Source organism: Anser anser (assembly GCF_964211835.1).
Source record: "Anser anser genome assembly, chromosome: 10".
Lineage (NCBI taxonomy): Eukaryota > Metazoa > Chordata > Aves > Anseriformes > Anatidae > Anser > Anser anser.
The window spans coordinates 4,810,673-4,831,229 of record NC_139730.1 but is presented as its reverse complement, the minus strand read 5'-3'; the positions used below and the strand labels follow the sequence as shown (position 1 = coordinate 4,831,229).

Below are 20,557 nucleotides of genomic sequence, written 5' to 3'. Positions count from 1 at the left end.
AAAATAGCATTTAGTGACAACATAACCCTACGCATGCTTGTGGTTTCAAACTAAGGCTGGAATTCCGGTATTCCTTTGCCATGAAATACTTGAGTAGTGGGTTTGTTTTTTTCAAGTGAAGGTGGGCTTGAGTCACTGAACTGCAGCATGTCTTCTGCAAACTACTGAGGCTCAGGAACATCCCATGGCATTTCCATTGCAGCTTTTGATTTATTTGATAAGCTGTGCCCCTCGTTGCCACCCACCAAAAACACTGCTGGCAGAACTTGGTGAATTCACCAGCTGTTCTGATCTTTGTGGCTGGGGCAGATTGGTCCAGTGCGTGTAATGACAGAAGAGCAAAAGGCCAAAAGGGCAAATATCTGCTTTTCTGTCCCTTGGACTCGCTGGGAAAGAGAACACTTACATGCTGCAGCAGGTTAATTGTGATTTTTTTCCTGTGGCGTATACCACTGCCTTCTGGCCAGCACCAGAGCAAAAAACTCACTCAGTTCAGTGTTTTGAACTCTAAACAGTGACATTTACAGTACCTGGGGTTCTTGTGATACAAATGATCCCTTCTCAACCTGACAGAGGAGATACGCTGTACAAAACTGCTTCCACCTGTTGGAGCAGCTTGCATTTTAAGCAGGGTTAACTATGGAGCACCATTTGGAAATAGTTTGTGAAATGCTTGAATCCTCTGGGGGTGGTTGTATTATACACCTTGTAGTCGCTGAGCATTTCAGGACTTAAATTTTATCTCTAAGTCCATCAACTGGGGATCAAGCAAGAGGACTGGATAACAGTTTTACTAATCAAAACAATTTTCTGAACATTGTTGAGTTCCAGGGAGTTTTTCCTGCCATCTGAAAACACGGTGAAAGGACACTGAGAGCAAAATTATAAAACAAGCTCTTTAAATCATGTTGTACTTGGAGTTTGATTTCCTAGACTTTACAGGGAGCAATAATAAACTAATTATGATTAAACTGATAAAGAGAACCCTAAGAGTCAGCCAAGAGAGTCTTTCATAAATAACCAATAAGGAATGCTTGGTCTCACAGTTGACATGCATCAGGAAAGCTTGTTTTTGCCTTTTCAGACTCAGCTCTTAAAAAAAGAAAAGAAAAACAAAATAACCCAAACCAATGGGATAAAAAATATATTGTTAGTATTAAATAAGTCCCATTTTATCTTAAATCGCATGACATCTCTCTGACCCCAGAGAACTGGCTCTGAGTCACGCTGAAGCAGCTCTATTACTGTTGCTGTTTTGTAGCAGAGTTTGAATCTAGACTTGGACATCTTGAGAGAGCCGAGAGTTTGGATCTGGGTTTATGTGTTTGGCCTATTTTGAATAGTATTTGGGTTTCGCAGTTATAACTCGGCAGAATTTTTTCTGCCTGATACACGAACATTTCTTCCCAATAGGTTAGGTCAGCTGTGAGGTTTAATCAGTGTTCAGATTTCTGACATACTGCTCAAGGGCATGTAATCTGAGTAAACAAACAGGCGAGGAAATGGCTGTATACAGCAGAGATGATGTAGGGTTGCAGGGGATCGTTTCCACTCAGGTGTTTATGGTGGTAGTGTCTTTTCGTGGCAGATAAGAGATGACATTCAGTATTACACTCTGTATTGCACCAATATGTGTAAAATAAATAGTTGTTGTTGTTTCCCCTATGGAGCACTGTTGTCTAAAGGATTGAGTTGAATATGCTTGCTCCTCTTTGAAGGATGCAGATATTTTCCACTAACATTACAAAAACTCAGTGTCTTTTAAAAGGGGAGCATATTTTCAGCTCTTTCCTTCATGTTGCTTTAAAGAGAACTCTCATACTGATTCTGCCTCAGGGTAGGGGTTGTCCTAGTCCTATTCTAGTTCTTTTTCTTAGGATTGTAGGTCCATGTTAAGGCTTCTGATTTCCATTAGTACAGTATGATAAGAGTACTAGCTGGGACCATAATCTTCTTTTTCCCATGCTGTCCTATTCATACTTGACAGTACTTTGGAAAAGAAGAGGCATTCAGCCAAGGAATGAAACTTAGAGGCGACCGTATCAGCCTGAAAGATTTATTTATATAATTAAGTCATCAGCAGGATGGAAAAATACGCTGAATTGCCAAAGAGCAACGTTCCAAGCTCAGGAAGGGTCAAAGTGCATGCTTGAAAGTTATATGTTACCAGGACTTGAACAAGAAGCTTCACAAAATATTGCCCTTTGGTCTAGAGTAAACCCAAAAATGTACATTATGGGTGCATTCGCTATCAAGGAGGAGAGGGAGAAGGTCTGGGAAATGTATTAGTTTGTTCTCCCACTAGAGTAATCCTGTCATAGAAGCAGACTCACTTGGAAGCTATTTTAATGTCAAGTGGCATAACTGGACATGCTTATCCAGCAAGGCTGAAAAAGGAGGATAGGAGTGAACAGGACCGCCTCAGCCAGAAGGAGCAGGATCCTCGCATAGCAGCCAGCCACATGATCCAAAGCATCCTTCAGGAACTCCTGTTACCTCTGCACTACTTGCCTCTATTGCCAGGGGAGTGCCCAGGGAATCTAAGGATCCCAAACTCCAGGCATTTCATCCAGCTGCAGAAATTTCTGCCACTGAGCCACCTGTGGTCCAAAAAAGACTCCTAAATCCCTTTATCAGCAAAGCTCCTGGAGGGCTTGAGCGTGAGCTTTCAGGTCTGTGGAGCCAAAGCCACAGCCCTGTACCAGCAGACTGCCTCTGTGTGTTGGCTCTTCATCTGGTGTAAACTGGCCCTGTTCTTCTGATCCTGTGCTAACCATTACTGCTGTACAATGTTTGCTGTCATTTTAGATAGGAGTGAACATTTTTTAAGAAGAATTTGGAAAATAAGGCTTACCTTAGACGACTTCTGGAAAATAGCTCGTATTTGTTGCTCTTCCCCAGTGGGAATACTTAGGAACTTTAGAGACAAGAAGTCCTCTGGCAGGAGCACTTTAGCAGAGGGAGGGTATATTTTAGTTATTTCAGCTTTAGTTTTTTAAACTTTCCAGTCATTTTGGTGGTTGATTTTTAAATAAATGTTACAAGGATCAACTTTTTAATGTTCATCTGATTGGCTTCATTTTTCTCTCTGAGGGGTGCATTGCTGCAATATTTTGCTGTTCCAGGATCTTACCAATTTCTCAGGCCAATTATGCCTCTAAATCATCTCTCAGGACAACCATACAGTCCTGTAGCTGTTTCCTTTGCTCAGTGAAGCACCTAAAATTCTTTCAAAACAGACAGGATTTTTTCAGTTCTCAATCCAGGCACATTTGCCCAACTGGTAATAAAGGAGGCACAGGGGAGAGGCTGACAAAAGCTAGGGCAGAGAGGCAGACTGTTGGGCTGCGGGACTAATGCCTGGGAAATGGAACGGCACAGCAGTACGGCTCACTAGGTCGTTGGGAAAAAAATAGTTTGTACAAGTAGAGGCCTGTTGAACTCTGTGGGAGAATCTTATGGTTTTCAAAGGGAAGATGGCTGTGTCCTGATTCTTCAAAATCTGCTTCCTCAAAAGCTAATCCCCACGCGATTCATTCTTACGGGTTCCTTTTGTGATGTGTTGAACTCTCAGCCTGAAGAACCACACCAAGGGGAGCAAGTGTGGTTTTGCTTTTGGATGATATCACATTAAAACGTCAGTCAGCTCTCGAATGTGGCAATCCAGCTGAGAAGACACTTTTGGCTTCTTCCAGGGTACAGAAAATAGATAACTAAACTTTCCCATGAATTATCAGTGATATAGACTGCTGTTCTGCTTGAAAAACAGAAGAATTGGCTTCAAAATTTGCTATTCTCACCCACTGCCAGTTCTGGTGATCTTCCCAGACACTGACCTTTCTAATAAATAAATAAATAATTGTTTTATATTCTCTCTGGCCCTAGCCAAAGTCATTACTTTCCTCTTTGTCATACTGAGACTCAATAGCATTGTAATTATTTCTGATATGGTATCATCTATCCACCTCTTCTTCCAATATGTGCACATGAAAGAGGAATGCTACTGCAGCCGCTAGACCATGGTTTCCATCAGAGCACTTGTTGCCTCTCCATTCATGGAGTGAATGGACCTAAAATCTTTGTGCAGGGTGGTGGGCTATGCTTGGAGTCCTGAAGTTCTGTGCTCGTATTTCAGCTTCCCCAAAACTGGAAATTTCAGCTCCAGTTTACTTCTCTAGTTTTGTGGCAGGAGGCCAATGATTCTGAGAGTTTTTCCTTTACCTTCATTAACCCCCAAATGTTGCTGTATTCAAAACATCCATAGAGAGTGTATTTATCATTCATTTTCTGTTCATGTTGATGTGGGAAAACACGTGCAATCAATATTGGATCTCACTCAAAACAACTTAAAATGGGAATACATATTGGTCTAATCTAAAGCTAATCATGATGATAAATGATGAAAAATATGCCAAAAAGTGGAAATCCTTGTTTTAGAAGTTCTTGAGTTATGGGTATGTGAATGTATTTGCATATGTATCTATTGCTTACCAAGAAAATAGATCTCAAGTCAGAATTCAATGAGAGAGGAAAAAAGAAAAATCAGTTGGTGCCCATATCTAAACTTTGTGGGTCAGATTTTATGCTTTTGCCATCTATTTAAATGTAACCTGGTCATGTGTTTTATTTACCTGCATAAAAAATAGCCACAAGTGCATGGTAAGAAAATGGAAAAGGTAGACCCAGCCTTGCCAGGCTCTCTTCAGTGGGTATTTCCATATGCAGCACAGCACTGGGAAGCAATGCAAGCTGTGAGGCACTAACAGTCCTACTGCATACTTAGTGCTCTCCGATGTGTTTGCTGCCCTCCTTTCCAGCTAAAAGTATGTTCCATGGGCTTATTAGACAAGTGAGTGCCACTAAAGGCTGCCTTGCCCACACTGCGTAGCCCACAGCACTGCCCGAGCTCCTGCCCTCCCCCACCCCCCCGGCTTGTACCTGTAGGAGCACATCTGCAGCCACACGGTGAATCAGGTTTTGGGACTGCTCCAGCTGAAAATTAACCTGATCCTGCTGAAAACCAGCCTGTCAGACAAAAACATGTCTTTTCTCATTGGTTTTCTGGCAGAGCGGTGAGTGGCCAAGGACTGAAGAGAGGGAGGGCTGCATTGCTGTCCAAAACCAGAGCCACCGATTCTCGGGAGCTAATGGTTCTGGTACCTCCAGGGACTAAGGAGGAACAGGAGTTTCCAGTGTGCCTGCATGTCCAAAATATTGCCTGGGACTGCAGGAAACTGAAGGGCTTTGACCATGAATTGTTTTCATTAAAAGGTGACTTTAGGGGGAAGAATTACATTTTCAAAATAACTGTGCTTTTTGTTTGCTTGTTATTCTTACAAAGAAAAGGAAGTCAGTATTTTAAAATGTATCCAAAAAGATAATCCCTATAACTAGTGAATTTGCTAATAACTATTTCTGAGACTTGCAGTAATGTTTTTTTGTCCCAAGATGAAAAGAAAAAACACGAGAGCTGCTGAAACCTTCAGTGGTTCAGTTCTATACATTTTGATAGGGAAGAACTTCCACATTTGCCGTGAGTATGGCCACTCACAGCACATAAAGTTAAACAGCTATACATGGCTTTGCCTCATTAGGTCAGCAATGCCAGCTAGCAAGACAATGCAGCTGGCTTCTGTGATATTATTAAAGGAATTGTAAATACATGCACACATGCTTGTAGCATCAGGCCCCAAATGAAGACATAAAATCAGAGAATTGTTGGGGGGGAGGTTAGAATCAGGAACATGGATTATGGTAACAACATGGTGAGTTAATTTAGAGCTATAAATATCCTGTTTTCCTGTTATCGTTTTAATCTTTATTAAAACTGAGTGATTCTTATTTATTTTACTTCACATCTGCATATGCTCCACTACATACACTAGATAGTTCGTCTCGGCATACATAGGCTTGTAAGACTATAACATTTTGCAAAAGTCTTCTGAGACACAAGTGTTAGCACAAAACCGTATGTGAGAAAATACGCACAAAACACACACAGTGTTTCCTATTTTGCTGTGCTTTTTTCTGTTTTTAAAAATACACACACAATTTTTTGCATTTTTAAGAATTTAAAACATCTTTGCCTTCTATACTTATTTTCAAGGTTTTGCATGCTACTTTTCATCTAAACTCGGTATTTGAACTTACACTCATCACATGCCTGTTTTCTTTGTTGCTTGTAATTACTGAATAAGTCAGAATCATAGCCAAGTAAGTCAGTGTGGTATTACATCTGGAGTAGTGTACTATAGCAACATCATGCTTTGCAGTGCTTCTGCTCTCTTAGATTTGATCTTAATGATGGGCTACGCTTTCATCTTTAAAAAAATCATTTTCTGCAACTCGTTGCTTTTTATACCTCAGCTAGAAAATGCTGTTTATTGTTCAGTTTCTCTTGCATACAGTTGTTTGTATCTATAATTGAAACTTAAAAGCTAAGAGCTTGAATAATTCAATCAGAAAGCATATTGTTTTTACTGTTCTCAGTATGAATTCAAATGATCACATTATTGTGATGTTATAATATCAGAATGTATTTATTTTTACTTGCATAGTCATAGTACTCTCTCTCCAAAAAAAAAGCAAAGTAGGAAAAGAGAGAGAGAGAGTGCAGGCAGAGCTTTATCCATGCTGGGGTCCTCTGGTCTAACTTAAGCAAATGAGATATCTTGTCCCCTCCAGCAAGCGCCTGGTCTGCCACTGAGACTCTTTGTATCAGTGCTGCCGCATGTGCTGGAACTGCCCCTGAGGCTGAGTGTGATCACGTCGGGTAGGAAACGCATAACCTCCTCATCTGGAGGCACCTCAGTTACTGAGCGTGTCACTGATACCACGCTCTCGGCTGTTGGATGTCAGCTCAGTAAGGTGGAGAGAGAAAGCATCCCTGCTTCCCCTGCTACAAAGTGCCTCGTGAAATTACAAAGAGAGAACTGCTCCACGCAAGCTCCATTGATGTCTCTGGACACCTTTTCACCCCAGAATTAGCTGGTTTACAGTAGAACAAATTGAGGTTCATATGTTTTGTGTTTAGTGCAGATTTTTTCACGGGTGTAAGAGACAACTGAAAAAAAAAAAAACATTTTAAAGAATTAGCTAGCAAATATTCTTAGAATGATTTTTGTCAATAGGAATATAAAATAAGAGCAGTGAAAATAGAGTGCATAAAACTGTGGTATCTTGTACAAGCATCACATATTTTATCCCAAGTAACTACACAGCAATTTATTTTTTTTTAATTGGTAAAACATTTCATGAAGTATCACATGCGACTTTTGGCTAAATATGGCTGAAGCAAGTGGTAAGAATTACCAATAATATGGAAAGGAAATATATTTTCCTTCTTCTTTTGCTGGGATAAATCATTATTTATAATATCTATACTTAGTGCTGTAACTATGGAAGTAGGCCCAAGGAGAAAAACTGTTCTTGCTCCCATAGTTGTGAATCTAAAATTTTCCGATTTATATAGATTTTCATTATGTCCTTAGCATAATTTCAGCATAAACGAAGGGCTTAGCCAGACTCCCATGGTGTGTCCTCCAGGTACTGAACAACTTAACATCCTTTTCTCTGCTTACCAAGCTTAGCGCCTGTAAATCAACCACTCCATTCTGCAATAATACCCCTTATTCTTCATTCAAAATACCAAAGTTAGCAGCAGAATCTGTGTAATGAGAAACAATACAGTTTTGGCCCACAGATGATCCTCATTCATTATCTTTTCTTCTTTCCCTTTTGTTTCAGGAAATGGAAAACCTTTTATTTTCAAATCCATCCATATCATTTTATAAGACACATTATTAAGAAATAGAATGATTTATTGAGCTGAGGAATTTCAGTAAGGCCTAAATGATAGAGACTGCTAAGAAACTTGTTTTTTCGGGATCAGGTCTGATCATAGGGGTCAGATCAGGAGCTCCCTGCCAAGAAAACATGCAGTAATAAACTTGCACAGAGCTCTCGCTACTGCCTATTACTGATGATGGTTCCCCCTTCTCTTACCTCAAGCATTGCCCAAATGGGGATGTACGAGCATCTCCCAACTGGCTGTCTTGTGAGGTAAAATGAAGAAAGCCTTAAACTTCACAATTGCCAATAATGAGCAATCATTACTCAAATTACACCAAGCACTGATTAGGTTTAAAGTAATGAAGAAAACAACACGATCAATCATCATCAACCCAAAAGAAGTCAATCTGTGCTAGAGATACAGCAAGATCTTAGTGGAGGGCTCCATCTACAGGGTTTGGGAGATGAGAGAGAAAATCCTTCACATCACAACATCTGAAAAAGATACCCCATGCCCTTCGCTCTGCTCACATTTTTCTTACCGATCTCCAAAAGCACATAAGGAATTCATGTTGTTTTTTTTTTTCTTTAGCTGTGCAAAAAATAAAAGGTACCTTTCAAAACATTAAGGTAAGAAAAGTTTTTGAAAGGACATTTTGCTGCTGTTGGGCTGTACTGCCTGTTAAAAAAAAAAAAAAAAAAGTCACAAGTTAAATACCTGACATCTATCAAATAGTAAAATTATACTGAAAGCTCTGACTGTGCTAACAGTCAATGGAACTGAGGTTTTTAATGTAATTTGTATTAATAGGCTTTAGCCACAGAAATAATGCTGGAAAAGCACAAATTGCATAGGAAATTCCCATTTGTCAATTTTCATCAGCTGCTAAATAGAAAATTACAAGTTAACACAAAGTTTATCTTGAAAATCAAGAGAAAATTCACCCAATGCTACATTTCTTAGGCAAAGAATAAGATTTTTTACCAGCCACAGGCTCTAGTAAATAAAATAAAATATTATTTAAAAAAAAAAAAGAAAGAAAATAAAAAGGAGGTATGTTACTATTCTGTGCACATGTATTGTATGTGTATACGAAAATTTTATACTGTGCATGCATATAAAATTAATATATGTGTTTTGCAGTAGACATATAAAGAGTATTATTCTTTAGGAATAACTTCAGTTGAAATACTTCCCATGAGAGTGTACTCAAGGCATTACATAACAATTATTTTAAAAGGAAGTTAGGCTTAGGAAGATACAAAATTAACATTCCAATTCAAAGTCTGCTGAACAGAAAGTTTCTCTATTGACATAAATTAGTTTTGGATCAGACATTGTAACTATAAATGATAAGAAAAATAAAAGCCTAGTAAAAAAGACATGACTGAAGGGAAATAAAAGACAATACACAGCTGTTTCGGTATCTGTTTACATTTTAAAGCCCCTTGTGGAGCAGTCCTAGAACTTTAAGGAAAAATATCTAACTTTTCATACTTTTGCTTTAAACCACCTAGTACAGCGCAGCTGAGGATGCTCTCTCTGCTGCAGAGTTCTGCAAGTGGCCTGAGGTAATCTCCAGGAAGAATATCATTGTCACCAAAACTTCCCACTTGTTTGTAGTAATTTTTGTAAAAACATTATTTCAACAGCCTATTTCAGTAATAGATTTAACATAGCTTATATAAAGTGCTTAATGTTCAATTTATTGTTAGTCAAAAAATGATGAGTCAGTGAAGGGATTTTCATACCAAAATCTATTTTTCTAGGTAAAACAAAGACTAGTATGTGGCTATGTGCCTGGCTGAATTACAGATGATCCTGAGTGCTTTCTTAAATAGAGCAAGTATCCATGTGTACCTTAGCTTAATGTCTATATTGTTATTTTATTTTATTTTATTTTTTCATTTGTCTTATTTTCAAACTAAAGCCTAGAGTGAATTAGAGTGAAGGGAGGTGGCTAGGGGAAACTCTACCTTTTACTGAAGCTGAAATAGTAATTGATTAAATATTGGCCACATTTTTTATTTATTTATTTTAGATTGTAAAAGAAGTAGCTGCAGCTAAGCTAGTTCATCACTTGGTTCTGAGACGAGAATTTTTAATTTTGACACCCTTTTTCAGCTTCCAGATATAAAAAGGTGGTGTTTGGCAGATGCTGTCAATAGGGAAACTTACTTTGAAATGGAAAGCTGCACATAAAATTGTAGAGAATCTATTATTTAGTCTTCAGAAACATTGTTAGGTTTCTATCCTATGCGGGGGAATTTTACTGAATAAACTCCTCAAATAAATTATACATAGAAATATGTAAAGATTATATTTTCCCTACATTTTATTCCTCGTGATGGTCCTGGATCACTGAGCTAAGAAATGCATCTGCTGTGCAGCCTCGTGGCTGAGTCTGCAGCCCAGGTCCCGGGAACTTCAGGCTGATCTCAGGGGGGCTCTGGCCAGATGTGCAAGACCCCCCTCCCAAAAATCTTTGAGCATCAGGACCCACATATAGACCTCTATTGCAGGGATAAAAAGGGGATTGGGAGTTCAGGTATTTGTGAAAATTGTTTGGAAAAGGGTGAATATTTTGAGAGTCTTGTGTCTCTACTCCCAATAGCCCTAGTCCTGGGAATACACAGTCTTCGTGCAAGTAATTGTGCTGTGCACTTACAGAACCGTGATGGGTAATGTGACCCTATAAATATTAAATTGCAATAAATTCCTTTTAAATAAAAAAATATTAGGTTGTTTATTAAAATTTTGATTTACTTAAATGAGCCTTGATTAATATTGATTAGCTTTTCCCCCTTCCACACTGCAATGGAGAAAAAATGCTTTATACACCAAAGTTATTGAAAGAAGCTTATCTACGTTCTTCTGAGATTTATTCGTCTAATGCCATTTCTCCATTTCTAAGTGTGTTAAGGTAATATTTTCTTGTAATACCACTGTTAATTTAATGCCTACATTGAAACTACTCAGAAAGAAAGAAAGAAAATAAAGAAAGAAAGGAAAGAACAAAAGAAAGAATGAAAGAAAATCTTGCTGGAAGAAGTTGACAGCTACAGGTATGTTTTTCAGTTTTTACATTACACTTCTTTAAAATGTATTTGGACTGTCCATCCTTGACAACAATAATAAACTATTTCCATGGAAACTCAGGGGAGAACAGTGGAAATCTCATCAACAGAGCAGTGCAGGTAGCAACACTGACGGGGAAAGGAATGACTTGTCAACGCGAGGTAAAGCGAGTCAGTTGTTAAGGTGTTAAAGCAAAAGTAAATCTTTGGGTTTGGATTGATTGTTTTCAGACCTTTTAGAAAAAGCTGTAGGTGCAGAGGGAAAAATTATGCCTCTGATGAAACCGGACGGCAGAGTTAATTCTGGTGGAGGTGAGCTGCCACGGCTTTTATGCGGCAGTGGGCCCGTGCAGTGACAGTGGGGAATCGTGCTCCTCGACACAGGCAGAAACAGCATCTTTGTGGGCATTTCCACTGAGGGCCTTGGACATTGCCTTCCTAATTAGAGAATAAATAGCCAGGCTAGCAATAAGATATTGTAATCATGGCAGAGAACTATATTTAAGCTTTCATTATGTTCTCAGATAACAATTGGCTTGTTCTGCACTAGTAGAGAACAAGGGTCAGTAGCATCTTTAAAGTAATCTCTCATAAATTTCCTCTAATCCCCCCGTGACCTCCGTGCAGTGCAGAGCAACATCTCAAAGCCCCACTTGGAGAAGGAGAGCTGTGTATTGATTCTGCAGGATACAGTTTTATCTGGCACAGAGACTTCAAAAGAGGGACCCTGCCCCAACACACTGTCCAGAGGCAATAAACCCCAGGTATTCATGGATCTCTGTGTGAAGAAAATGAGGCCTTCATGGTGCCTTTCATGGTTTGCATCTCCTGCAGGCCCACTGGGGAACATCCTGCCCTTCATGGGTCTGAGATCCTTGTTCGCTGGGAAATGGCGAGAAAGTGCTCTCGAGTCCTCATGTGCGCTTCCCTTTGTAAGGGGTCCCCTAACTGTGAAACTTTGGTATAAGGGTCTCAGGAGCAATTTATGCCTCTAACAGGCCATCTGAGAGGTCTGAGGGCCTTGTCTCCCTTCAACAGTGATCATTAGAGGGATGCCCCCTCAGCTTTCTGGACTTGAGGAAATCTAGACAGGAAGCTTAGGATAAAAATGAACTTAGGGAGGCTGTTGTTACTGAGCTCCAGCCATTATATTCAGTCAAGAAGGCATCAAGCAAGAGAACACAGAACTGAAGCTCTGGGTGGGGGACTGGGAATTGCAGAAGAGCCAGCTGTGAATTTCTGAGAAAACACTCATCACTGAAAACAGCCCAGGCACTACCTGTTAGCGAAGCTAACATCACATTTGACAAAACTGTTTTCATGTGGAGCTCTTGGGTTTCGGACAAGAATCCCTGGTCAACGCCGGGGTGGAGCAGAAGAAGTAAGAGGGCGTGATGTACTTTCATGAATATTTAGAAAAAGTACAACAGTAGAGGAGCTGGATGTCTTTCTAGTCTGATGCCTAAGTCATTTATGTTAGACATAGGACACAGTTCTTTTCCCAGCTGTGCATCTGAAACAGCCCGTGCTGGTACTTTCGCTGTACAGAGAAGTTATTTTTGTACTGCTATATTTGTGTTCAGACCAAGTGCTCAAGAATATAGGTCATGAGATAATGAAAGAGGTTTAAAGAGATCACCTTAAGAAAACTGTAACCACCAAAACACCCTTTATAAGGAAAACTAATAATGTTGTGAATATCTTAAAATAATTACATTAGAAAGAGGAAAACATGAGCACATGTGGGTTGAGCCAAAGATGGAATTCTGCTGATGCTCAGCTTGGTGGTCCTGTGGGTAGGCAACATACATAAGCAATTGCCCAAGGCAACAACATTCTTTATTAGATTGATTAAGCACCAGGTTTACTTATTGTCGTTAGTAATAGATGCCAGATTTCTGCTTTGCCTATGGTAATAGGAACCAGCAGAGAGGAAGGAGTGTTCCTGTGAGCATCGATCCTGCTAGTTCTGTGGAATTTTCACACCTACCTTGTTTTAATGTGGAAACATAACCACAAATGGTCTTCACCCAGCGTTTGCTGCATGATTCATTGTTCTTTCAACCTAAAACTAAGATTTGTGTTAACCGATTTAGGTAAAATAAGAAACATGGGCCCTTTGTTGTACCATCCAAGTAGCTCGTAGACTGCCTTTGCACTACTGTCTGGGATTTCATCAAGGTGAATCATTCCAGGGTGGACCTAACAGAGAAAAAGTGCAGATGTTTGCAAAGGAAATATAGCACTGAACACAATATTACGTACACAAAGCTACTGCTAATATTAGCCAAAGATACAGTCCACTTGATGAATTCTCTCACCAGACCCGTGCCTACCCCAAAGAGTCACAACAACTTCATCACTGCAGCTGAAAAGCTGCAGGAATGCATCAAATGTATCTTAACAAGGTATAGATCTAAGGTAGCTGAACGAAGTGTGAATCTTTCCATTGACTTTCCATTGTTATCTGTGCTCTGGAGCAGATCCGTGCTACAAAAACTACTTAAAAGGTTTTCTTTGAAAGTCAGTCAGACTCAAACTCCTAAATCATTTAAGTGCTCTTGAAAATGTTACCCATATATTCTGTATCTATATGAAGTCTCTGTCTCTTCAACTATCAACAATGCTCGTGCGTTCTCACGAAATTTTGCTGTTGCATTTATTTTTAAAATATAGGCGGTTAGATAAGATTGATGAATTCTTAGTCAGTACACTGATAACTGTCCTTCTTCACTATTGGTTGTTAACATAAACATCATCACACGGTTTAGATTTTTCTTTATTGCATACCATCTAATATAGGAGATGCAACATATTTTATCAATAAAATCAGTACTTTAAATGTAATATATTCAATCAAGACCTCATGTTTCTGTTTTTACTTAGCTGGTAATCTTCTATTTCCAATAGTTTTAATACAAATGTAAATAGAATATTTTTATTGTTATTGCATTCTAGACCTCTCTCATACATACAGCAAATAGCACTCAATAAGAATTATTTGCAGTTTAAAACTTCACTATATTAACACTTAAATTTTTAAACAATCGGTAGGAGTTACCATTATATATACTTTTTTATTGCCAAGATTTTTTGCAGGGATTATATATGTGTATAAAATATGTATGTGGATACATATATATGTAAGAATAATTTCAATCTGTTTCTTCCACATTGATGTAATTTTTTTGATCTAGACAGATAATTAATAGACAGCATAATTAAGTACAAAGATTATTATGAGGTTTAATAACTTACATCCAATCACCAAACTGAAAGTAGAGAAACTTTTTTCTGTAGAGCAATGCTAAAACAAAAAGTAAAAAGTATCTTAAGGAAAAAAGAAAATTCCTGTCAACTTAGGTTATTCATTTTGTGTTTCTCCTATAGATTCATTTCCTAGGATTCAAGATACTTTTCACCTTTTTAAAAACATGCTATTTTGTTGAATTATACAGTATTTCCTGTATTTTTATTTGGGATCCCTGGCTGCCTTATTTTAACTAAATTTGATAGACTTCTCAAAAATGATAAGGAACATACAAAGGTACCTATGCTGTGTTAGTCCTCTGATGTGCAGGACAATTATGAAGAATGGGTTTTGCAGCCCAAGAGAGGCGATAAGTCACTGTGGAAAGTGATTTTGCTGTCAACCCAAATAAAAAATGCCTGTCTGCATGATCTTCTCCCAAATCCAACTTTCTTCTAGAATCAAATGCAGACAGCTTTTCTCCTGGACTGCACTGGTCTCTAGTCATATTTAGGAACTGTGCTATCTAAAGGTCTCTGCCTATGGGAAGGTTAGACCTCATGTTTGGCTTCATCAAAGTGAACAGGACAAAGTAGAGGTGCAGGGAAGGTCTGTGCCAAGTCATTTTGCAGGATTCACCTGATGCTCTGTTTGAATTCTTGACAAGAATTTTGAATATGCATGCCCCTGAAGAACAACAATGCCTGCTTAATTAAAATAAGGGAAAAAAACCCAGCTGTATCACAAACAAAACTATGCATAACATCGTAGGGAGGAAGACACATTTTATGAGGGTTGGGGACATTCGTAATCTTTTGATAGCGGCTAGTAGAAAGGTCGGTGTATCTTCATTTTCATGTTTGATAAAGTTCTTGTTTTTCAAGGGACAGCCTGTAAAAAGTTCAGATGAAGAAATTGGTAGTTTACTCCAATAAAATCAGGAGATGAATTTAACAAGCTGTTGTGGTACACAAGAAATGTTAAAGAAATCCTTTGCCCACTGAATTCAGTGAGTTTTGCCATTGTTTTCAGTTGTGCCAGGATTTTATGCATTATATTTAATTTCAACTAATGCAGTTTCATATTAGGTAATATTTCTAAAGTATTTAATATTTTGTTTATTATATGAAATATTGTTGGACAATAGTAGGTTGTTTGTTTATTTTAAATATTTTTAAACGGATGTTTTAAAAAATGCAGGTAAGTCTTATAAATTTCAATTAAAAACAGGTTCTTTCCAGTAGACATATTTCATCATGACACAGCTCAGACCCTTGTTCCAAAATTCTAGAAGATAAATAAAACATGTATAAAAAATGTAGTTTAAACAACATACATGCAAATGAGATTCCATTTTCTTCTTTCTGAATACAATATCTATAGAGTCTTCATTTCTACAGAAATGTCTTATTTTCTATGAAAGTCTATTTATGTAATGATCATTGTAATTAACTGAACTTTATTAAAAGCGATACGGTGCCAAATCCACATAATGGATGAAGATAAAGTATATGGACTCTTGAAAACTTTCGAGATACAAACAATTTTCCAAAAAATAATCAAATAACAATTTACATACGTGTATGATATTATATTGGCTTTATTATGACAAGAGCTGCCAGTTTTGTGTGTCATCAGATGAAAAGCACTGATGGCCACATGGACAGCAACACAGAGTTATCTGGAAACCGCAAGTATTTTTTGGCACAAAAAAAATTGGAAGGAATGAAAAAAGTGTAGGGACACTGAGGGAAAGAAGGAAGACAAGGGATTTTTCTGTTTCTGTACAGATGAACTAGGATACAAAATCCAGAATTCTGGGAACTTTTTTTTTATTTTCAATTTGATCACGTCATTTTGAATGGACATACTATGTTTGCATTTCATTTGAGCATTTCTCTGTGTGCTTTTGGTGTATATATCTTTGTGCCTGTCTGCACAGATAGAACATTTCATGTTCTCCACCTGGCTATGATGAGTCATCTAGAGAAACACTCATTGTTAATAGTATTTGCTCTTATTTCATCTTGTATTGTTGTCCTATGTGGGTAGTTTTATAGCTGTTTAATGTAAAATTAAAAGAAGACAACCATAAACGTTTATGGTACAGCAAATTCAGTTGTTCCCTTTCTGTTTTTAGAACAGCTTCAATGATTTGGAATATGTCTTGATAGCAAAAATGTGAATTGTGCTTTTAATATATGTTTGGAAACACATAGAAATGACTTGAAAGGGGAGCAGCAGAGCTGACTCACATAGAGATGACAATGTGGCACTTTCCATAATCCATGTAGCACCACTGAGAAAACACATGTGGAGCTGTGCAAATTACCTGTAAAAAAATATAGCTAGGCAACTATCCTGTGCTCATCTGAGAGCATTTAATTCTTATTCTTAATAGAGTCAGGGCTAGGTGGGCAGCCAAGAATCCGGATATCCAGCTCCAATTTAGTGCTTGAACATGCAGTAAGCATTTGGAAACAGAAGACATTTTGTAGCTTTGTGTTATCATAACCCAGACTGATGCATACTATATAGACTTCTGCATAAACCATGCAGAAGATTTTATGAGAACACGGGATAGAGCATATGCCTCTATAACAAACCAGTACAATATAATACAGTATGTATGTATTATATTTATATACACATGCATATATAAATTACACACATCACATATATGCAGGAAGAGAACCCCAAGCATCATATATTTTATGAACATTATACCTGTGTTTTTATGTATATCTGTAGGAACGAAATACACGATACTACAATGCACACGCATGTATCCATGTTTTATGTTAACTCTTACAAGTTTGCACCCATCGTAGATACATGCATTTTCTACTCATTTTAGCAAAGCAATAGAGAAAGGGACTTCTAAGTTCACTTACCTGTTGTCAGTTACTGACGCCTCATTACACAAATCGCTCGGAAAGCTGATGAGGTTTTATCTAACATAGAGGCCAGGTCAATCAATCGTCATCAGACCTGTGGATCTTCAATGGACATTGAAAGGTTAACCCAGTTCTTCAGGGCCTCCATCATGTCAGCAAAAATTAGCAAGAAGGTGGCCAAGTTGTCAATAGAGCACAGAGACAATTAGTTAATGATTAGAATGCTAGCACTTGGGGAATTGATAACAAAATGAGCCATCTTGGGTACATTTGCATGCATTTAGAAAATCTATATAGCTTGGTGGGAAGGGAGGGAAGTCTGTGCATATGCTGCAGTAAGGAGTGCCATAAAGCAGAATTATGTTTGTCCGATTGTGTGTATGGTTGTGCTAAATCAAGTCACCGTATCAAAAAACGTGTACATTTCAGCTTGTCAGGTACTTGGCTGCGCTGATCTACTTAGTAGCCAGCAGTAGCGATGACTCTGCTGCCCTGTCATCATAACCCCATTTTCAGCTAAATGATTATGGATTTGATGTGTTTTACTGTAAGCACTGGCCCTTCTAGCTGTGATTAAACTTGGAGCTTGTTAAATTAGGAACAAGGTAAAATTAGAAGACTTTATCCTGTTTAGGATTTCGTCACTTAATTTTATTCTTGACTTCTCTTCTTTTATAGGACTATTTTGTAAGACTTCCTCCATGAAATTAGCATTTCACTTTTATATCCCTTGTTGGAACATGAAATCCTCTGTCCATATCACTAGGCCAGGGATCCTTCTTGTGTTGGCTGAGGCTTCTTAACTAGTTTAGGCATGAAAAGTAAATGTTAGAAATTGTCTGCATAATTACATTGACAAGTGGGTTTTGATCGTTTCAAGGTCTCCTTTACCTTTGTGCTCTCCATTAGTTTCAGATACATTTCTGATACCCACGACTATGTTTAAAAATTGCTCAAATGTTCTGCTATTGAAGTATTGCAGGGATTTATTTTAGGCTATTAGGTGTCTCTCTACCTTTGATGGAAGACTACTGTAGGCTCTATATCTGAATTGCATTGTCCACCATTATAAACACCCCCTTAATAAGAGACATCCACTCAGTGTCTAACAAAAGAATTCCTTGGATTCTGAGAACAGCCTTAAGAAGATATATCATATATACTATAGGTTATCTTGTGACCCAATTGCCTTCCTATTGATGTGCTGGTACTTGGATTTATGTCTCTGAGTGCTTTGACATACAAGTACCCAATTATATTCAATTTAGATTCAGGTGGCAAAGACCTTCACTTTTATTTAGCAAGCATAGATTTTGTAAGTTTTAAAGAAAATGTCATGAAGGGAAAGGGAAGATTTTTAGATGGCTGATTCCAGCTTTATGTTTTCTACACCCCAATAACCCTCTACAAACCATAACAATTTAAGTCATAATCATATTTATATGAGATTTAGTGAGAAAGGGGTATGAGATGACCAAGTGGTGGTTTCTGCAACAGTGAAACTGAGACATTATGGTCTCCAGCATCTGTTCAGACAGTTTTCAGCCCTACATTTTATAAACAAAAAAGGCATCTCTTTTCCTCCTGTGAGCCATAAAGGGGATGAAAATGTGCTTTAAAGACATCCGCATTTGAATTGTCCCATTTGAAGCAGAAAGCCTAATTGTCTGGAATATTAGTCCTCCATGCCATTGTGATGAGCCTTTATGAGTATCTTCCTCCAAATGTATTGAAAAACTCAAGTGTGCTTGACACTGAGCGCTAATGTTTCTCTCTACACGTTGATGTTACCGTCACAAAAATGTGTCGTGCCTTAGAGCTGTAACTTCCAAAGCAATTACACACAGGAAATCTTTGGGATTAAGTGAAAATAAAAATATCATGGCCAGTAAACACTGTTTCATTACCAGGCTTGTGATCAGTGTTGATGTTTTTAAGCCATAGTCGTATTGTTTTTTCTTTATTCTTTCATTATTACCATTCCAAGGATTTTCTTTCCATCCATTAAGTTCAGGTTGAAATATATAATGGGACAGATTCCCCATTATTACATCTGGAGTTATTCAGCTATGATCAATTCATCCTTATAAGAATAACCAGGAGAGAGCTTTTGCCTGTATTGTCATACTGACAGTCACATATTTTGTATAAAACAAACCCACGCTGCTGGACTGTACTCATGGTACCCAGACTTCTGGAACTAGATGCATTCCTCCTTTTCACCTGCTCTTCACCTCCAACAGAGGAAGCCTTTTCCCACTGGGTTGTACTGTCATCTTGCCTCTTTGACCCCTAAACTGACAGAAATGGTTAAACTTCCTTGATGAAAGTTTTGTACTTGGTATTTTGTTGAAATGCTGCTCAGACTTTAAAGCCACCATATAGATTCTTTAAGGATGGTTTCTGGTTCCCTAAAAAAATTCCACAATAGCTGTTGAGCTGTTGCAACTGTTGCCTTTCTTGTTTTTCATTTCTTTCTTTGCACTTTGATCAGAAGCTTTGTTGAAATGTGTTGGTGTTGGTCCAAGGGAAGTTTTCTTTTTTGTCTCATGCCAGCTACACTGAAGTATATTTCTGAGTAGAAGAATGGGCTAAGCAGGGAGCCCTGCTTGGGGAATGTAAACACTATTGTGGTCAGTATATTGAGAAATATCCTGAAGTTAAAGACAAAACTTGTATCTAGAAGGGAAGAGATGCCCTTAGAAAAAGAAAAAGCACTCAAAGGATTTCAGCTGAAATATTTATTGACATCTATGTAACCACCAATCTTGAGATTGTTTTTATATGAAAATAATAAAGAAATCCATAGCCACTTCTACTTAACTTTCTCTAGAAATGAAACAACAACAACAAAAAGCAGCTGGCAAAGGGTATCTTTAAGGTTTCTTCCCCATAGGTGAAAACAAACAAACAAACAAACAAACAAACAAAAAACTAGCATGAAAGCCGTTCCCTTGAGATCTCTCAACTAGGAAGGCCCATGAGCTTCACATACATTTGGATAACAACAGCAGCTCGGAGATCTTTGAAATTATACCCCTCAGTACTAAGCGTATTTCATTCAAAAGAGAAATCTAGGATGATGTTTATAAGGGTTTGCTGTTTCACCATGGTTTTGATCAGAAACAGATGGTGTATCTGAAACAATTAGGAAAACTTTTGTTTAGAAGCAGCCCACACATAATTGACTGTTTGATGTAGACATCATAGCATTTGGTATTGGGGAGAGAAACTTGTAAATCCATTTAAAATTTGGTGTGCCAGGACCTCAGCAGGTGTCACGTGGCATGGCTTCTGGAAGCCATGTCAGATCACGAGCTGAAGGTCCCAGTCTGCAGTCCCTTTCAAATGAGCAATCATCTTTTTACAAAATTACCAGAACCACACCCATTCCAAAGAGTAATTTCATAGAAGATGCACCAGCCCCCAGACAGCCGTAACATTGTTCTTATTGCTAGAAGATGATCCTGCAAAATTGCTTTTGTTAAAGACTCCTTCCATTATAAGTCCGACTTTGCATTGCTGGACCTGGAGCACATAT

The 20,557-nt window shown here is 38.1% G+C and overlaps 1 long non-coding RNA gene across 12 annotated transcripts in view; it reads left to right on the top strand.

Moving 5' to 3' along the window:
* Positions 1-20,557, top strand: part of LOC310904693 — a 545,090-nt gene that overhangs the window by 372,503 nt on the left and 152,030 nt on the right. The window contains exon 1 of one of the 12 annotated variants that reach the window (XR_014588548.1): positions 10,843-10,857. The exons of the other annotated variants lie outside the window; for them this stretch is intronic. This is a non-coding gene — a long non-coding RNA (uncharacterized lncRNA). Of the gene's footprint in view, positions 1-10,842; positions 10,858-20,557 lie in introns of those variants that run through there. 12 annotated transcript variants of the gene reach the window in all.